This window comes from Staurois parvus, unplaced genomic scaffold (assembly GCF_062004578.1).
Source record: "Staurois parvus isolate SC_StPar_1 unplaced genomic scaffold, SC_StPar_1.0 ptg000130l, whole genome shotgun sequence".
In the NCBI taxonomy this organism is placed as follows: domain Eukaryota; kingdom Metazoa; phylum Chordata; class Amphibia; order Anura; family Ranidae; genus Staurois; species Staurois parvus.
Window position 1 is genome coordinate 5023772 of NW_028317926.1, and position 6000 is coordinate 5029771.

At 41.9% G+C, this 6000-nt stretch overlaps 1 long non-coding RNA gene across 1 annotated transcript; it reads left to right on the plus strand.

Annotated features, from left to right (window-relative positions):
• Window positions 1-1178: 1178 nt before the first annotated feature.
• On the plus strand, window positions 1179-5110 carry LOC149466434 (uncharacterized). The gene is made up of 4 exons (XR_016312075.1): window positions 1179-1290; window positions 1778-1851; window positions 4656-4714; window positions 4962-5110. It is a non-coding gene; the product is annotated as an uncharacterized LOC149466434 (long non-coding RNA).
• Window positions 5111-6000: the final 890 nt, after the last annotated feature.

A 6000-nucleotide genomic window follows, 5' to 3' on the forward strand; every position in this document is an offset into this window, starting at 1 on the left:
ATAGGGGGGATGAATTACTATGGGGGATGAATTACTATGGGGGATGAATTACTATGGGGGATGAATTACTATATGGGGGATGAATTACTATAGGGGGGATGAATTACTATATGGGGGATGAATTACTATGGGGGATGAATTACTATATGGGGGATGAATTATTATATGGGGGATGAATTACTATATGGGGGATGAATTACTATAGGGGGGATGAATTACTATGGGGGATGAATTACTATATGGGGGATGAATTACTATATGGGGGATGAATTACTATGGGGGATGAATTACTATGGGGGATGAATTGCTATATGGGGGATGAATTGCTATATGGGGGATGAATTACTATATGGGGGATGAATTACTATGGGGGATGAATTACTATAGGGGGGATGAATTACTATAGGGGGGATGAATTACTATAGGGGGGATGAATTACTATAGGGGGGATGAATTACTATAGGGGGGATGAATTACTATATGGGGGATGAATTACTATATGGGGGATGAATTACTATGGGGGATGAATTACTATATGGGGGATGAATTACTATAGGGGGGATGAATTACTATAGGGGGGATGAATTACTATATGGGGGATAAATTACTATATGGGGGATGAATTACTATGGGGGATGAATTACTATATGGGGGATGAATTACTATATGGGGGATGAATTACTATATGGGGGATGAATTGCTATATGGGGGATGAATTGCTATATGGGGGATGAATTACTATAGGGGGGATGAATTACTATAGGGGGGATGAATTACTATGGGGGATGAATTACTATATGGGGGATGTATTTTCAGTTTTAAAAATGTTTCTCTCAAAATAAATTTCAATCGTGGTTTTGGCGAGCTTTGGCTCAGTTGAAAAAAAAGGTTGCCCACCACTGACCTAAGGCTATGATTGTGATTATGACGATACACTGTGGCCCTGATTAACCCTTTGCTTACTGGGCCCTTAAACCCCCTTCATGACCAGAGCGCTTTTTGCAATATATGCAGTGTCGGATTTGTTTTAAATGTTGCAATGGTTTCGCGGCTCCCAGTCTTTTTTTTTTCCCTCTCGGAAACGGGTCCAAGTGGCTCTTTATGTCTTAAAGGTTGCAGACCCCTGGGCTAAATCTTCAGCAATGTCTGATGTTGTTTGTGTTCTTGTGGCAGGTTTGAAAAAATGGCAGATGAATGCAAGAAGAATTGTGATATCCTTCACCTATCTCAAGCTCAGGGCTGTGATCCACCTCCCTATCATTTTGAAGACAAGACATTGAGAATAGTCCGGTAATCATTTTGATCAATACTGACTGTGAGGAATGTTGAGAAGCCGTTCAAGGCAGGCATAGGTCAGATCAAGCACCAGTAACTGTTGATCAGGCATAGATCAAACCTAAGACCACTAAATGTTCAGGCCAGGCACAGGTCAGAAGTATCACCAGTAACTATTCAGGTCAGCCATAAATTAGACCAAACTCCAGCAGCTATTTAGCTCAGGCATATATCAGATCTAACACCAGTAACTGTTTGGGTCAGTCACAGAGCAGATCATAGAACAGATCTGACACCATTAATATGTCAAATCTACAACCATTAGGTGTTCCAGTCAGGCATAGGTCAGACTCCAACACCAGTAACTGTTCAGATACAGTGTCTATGTATTTTTCTTTTTGGAAATGGTAGAATACTGAAATGAAAAGGGGGAGGTTATGTGAGTTGTTTGGACTAATTGTTGGTCTGTATATAACTGATCATGATCCTTCTTTCCCAACAGAGTATTCTCGGAGCTAAGTAGTACAGAGATGCTGCTGATTATAGTACGAGGCATTAATCTTCCAGCCCCTGCAGGTGACATTCTCCTTGTCTCTGTCCCTTTCAACACCTTCCAAAGAGTGCTCTCTTCCTCTTTAGTTGTTTTGTAATGAATTCTGGAGGAAAACATGTTTGTCTAGTAAACTGCAGATATTTCTCAGCCATATTCTTACCTGCTCTTTTGCGAGGAGAGGTGTCTGCATATTGCAGGTTGTTTTTATCAGTGTATTTTTTTTATTGTATTTATTTTTAAAGCCCCACTCCAAGGACAGAAAAAAATGACTGTTTCAGTGTCAGCACTGCAGGGGTTTGCTTATTTTTGTCTAGGGGATGAGGAATAAGGTGTGAATACTTACCTTATTCTCCACTCCTGCAGGGTCCCTCCAGTGTTGTCACTGTTCCCCCCCCAACCTCTTCTCCAAGACCCTCCTGGCTACAGTCTCACTCTTGCCATCTCTACCTGCAAATGCCCTGCATGGCACATTATGGATGCCAAGGGACCACCTACAGACTGGAGCACCGGAGAGTGCCGGAGCTGGCCAGAGTGGGGGTAAGGCAAGTAATGCAGCCTTCTTATCTGCCTCTAGACAAAATTAAACATACCCTTGCACTGCTAGGGAGAATAGGGACCCCCGCTGCAAGAGTTTTTTTTTCTTCCAACCTGAACTTGGGTTTTAAGGTAATGTGTAGTGTTTTTTTTATATATTTTGAATATTATGGTTAGAGTTAAAAAAAAAAAAATTACCAAAAATAGATTTTCTTCTTTGTCTGGCAAATATTAAATATTGAATATTCCTACTTTGTATGCTCATTTTATATTCAGTGGGTGCTTTTTAAGCACCTCTTCATCTGTGTCCTGCTCCCATTTCTCAACTCTTTTATAGTATGAAACTCTCAGTTTTTCTGGTTTCTGATAATAACATTAGTATATTGGTTCACTAACCAGTCATCAAAGAGAGCATCCAGTTGCATGTGGATACTTATTTTAGACCAACCCCAGAATAGGCGCGCTTTTTTCCTGCACCTACTGAATAGCCTGGCTGAGTCTAGCATATCAGTTGTCTCATTTTGCTGCCATTCTTAGGGTTGTTGTCAATGGAAGTTCAGCTTGTGTTGATGACATCAGTTTGAGACACTTCTGCTTCAAATTGGTTTTGCATTCCCATAGACTTGTATGAAGATGCAAAACTGCTTGAAGTGAATAAAAGCCTGTTACCATAGTCCCTTACTACACTAGAATGGTGTCAGCTGTTATCTGACATGTCTGCCATCTCTGTATACAAATTGGCCAAATGAGTTCAGCTGAGCTTTTTTCCACATTTTATTTCAGGGCTGTCCAAAGCAGTGTTTAGGGTTTCTGTAACACAAAATATAGAAGGGAGGTGTGATTTACTAAGATTTATGTATCTGCCTCCATGCTCTGATCTGCAATTGGAACTCAGTTTGGAGTTGATCGGCCCTGTTTGTCTCACCCCATGGCTGGTGTCTCTGCTAGAGCATCCATTCACTAGTGTTGCAGTAACATCCTGGGCTCATTGAGTACTATATGACTCCAGAGAGACTCTGAACTGCTAAAGCCAGTGCTGATTGGCACTTCTCTGAACACACCCCAGAACTTCATGTCACCGAACTCAGGGGCGGACTGACCGTTTGGAAACTCGGGCTCTGCCCGGGGTCAGTAGGGGGCCCCATGAGATGCCCCTGGTACCTTTTTCATAGGCTTTTTTGAGTTTGGGCAAGGACACAGGCGCCCCATGATCCCCTATTTCCTGGGGGCCCCATGAGTTGTTAGTCCGCCCCTGCCTGAACTACAGTTAGATTTTAGAGAAATGTTAATGAGTTTTTCACTTGTATTCTTAAATGAAATCTATTTTTTTCTTGTTCAGTTGCATTTTGATCTTGTAACCTGAAAGATTCAAGTGAACCTGTGCTTTGCACATGCATTGTAAAGCAACTTGTTGACTTTAATGCCACCTTCTCCTATGCTCGCCTATTTGTTGATCTCCCATGCCTTCTTTCAACAGTCGAGGAAGGAAATCCCTGTGTTCTTGTTAAGCTTACAAAGGCGCTGAAGACTCTCACTCCCAACCCCATGTGGCAACACTGACTCAATCACAAGCACCAATGTGATCATGTGAGAGGAAAGGGAGTTGGGCAGTCCATAGATGATTTGAAAGAAAGGAAAGAAAACCGTTTGATTCCCCCATCAACAATGCCTCGTGCTGAGCCATGTTCAGCTATGTTCTGCCAGCAGGGGGGAGCACAGGGAGCCTTCCTAGCAGGCAGAACACTGATTACTCCTAGAGGCTATAGCCGCTAGCAGTAATTACATGTAGAAAATTCCTACAGGCTGGTTGTACCCAAGTCAATTGATGGATCGATTTGGGGAACAGTCAGCTTGTCCATACATGGATGGAATCTTGGATGGTCCCTGCTGAACTTGGCGAATTTTGATCCATGAATAGCCTCCTTTTTTTCACATCCTCCCTGATTCACAAAAGTACCATATTTATTTTTTAGCTGCAAGTGACTGAATGTAGCACTGGGGAAAATGATGAAAAGAAGCATGTTATGCAGGAGAGGGGGGCATTCAAGGCACCTTGTTGTTTTGACCTGGATGGACAAAGCAAGATTTGCTTTAATGGCACAAACGCTCAAATGGCCCTTCAGGAGCTGCTGAATATACTGCAGAGTGTGGACTCTATCCATGGCTGTGTTGCCCCATGTGTCACCATACAACTTCATGTTTTATGTGCAGTTTCTTTTCTCAGTTATTTTTTAGTTGTAGTGTCACTTGGTATCCGATGAAAATTGCTCACTTCTATTAATCTATTTCACAGGAATGGCACCCAACGACCTGCATGCGTTTGTGAAGTTTGATTTTCCATATCCAAGCACGGTAAGAAGTGAAGAGAAAACTGATTGTACCTGTGAAATCTCTGTCTCTGAAATTCTTCTTTGAGGGTTTCAAAGGCCAGAGACAGCTGACAAGTGTAATGTTGCTGCAGTCCTGTCTTTATATTTTAAGACTAGTGAAGCACACCATCTCATGCTCCTATTATTGTGCTGGAATGGAATTATGTTTTGAAATGCAACGTTTGAATCTATTTGAGCTTTTAAACACAGTCAATGTTTGTCTCTTGCAGGAACAGCCACAGAGAAATAAAACCTATGTAGTTAAGAACACCAACTCTCCAGGTGACATTGCTCAAGTATTTTTGTGTCTAGTGCTATTGTTGGCCAAAGTATGTGTGATGTGAGAGCTAAAGCCATCGCTAGTCAGAATATTGCTGCAGGAAGGTGATGCTATATGTCCACAAGAATAAACCCAGCTTGGAATGACACCGTGGGGAATATTTTCTAAAACTAGTGCAGATGTGCATGGTAACCAATCAGCTTCCAGGTTTCATTGTCAAAGCTGAATTTCAGAAGTTGAAGTTAGAAGCTGATTGGTTACTATACACAGCTACCCCAGATTCTGTGTGCACCAGTTTTAGTAAATCTCCCCGTGTTTCTGTTTATGGATAATATACTACAGGGTTGATTTACTAAAGACAAATAGACAGTTGCACTCTGCAGGGGAATTTGCTCCAGAGTTTGGTAAATGAGGGGAAGCTCTACTGACTTCCATCATTCAATCATGTGCTAGCAAAAATGTGATTGCGTTTACTTTGCAAAGTGAATCTTTACCTCATTTACTAATCTCTGTAACTAATTTCCTTGTGGTGTGCAACTACACGTACGAAGTGAACAGTTTGCCTTTAGTAAATCAACCCCTATGTTTAATCCATACAGAGGCGGACTGACAACTCATGGGGCCCCCGGGCAATAGGGGATCATGGGGCCCCTGTGTCCTTGCCCAAACTAAAAAAAGCCTCTGAAAAAGGTACCAGGGGCATCTCATGGGGCCCCCTACTGACCCCGGGCCCTCAGGGCCTGGGTTTCTAATTTTCATTCTGTTATGTTTATGTGGACTTACAGCATCCTCTCAATACATATTTGTGGGTGGAGCCTGAAAAATTGCTAAAATCAAAATGATTCTCTCTGAAAGTGAAATTTTATAAGCTTGCCTTTCATGTGTCAGTGGGTTACATTATGAAAGTAAAGAGGTGTACCAATTTGGATTTTTTTTTTAGTCAATTGCTTTTACTTTCTATAGCAGTGCTCCTCTAAATGTGCATGCAA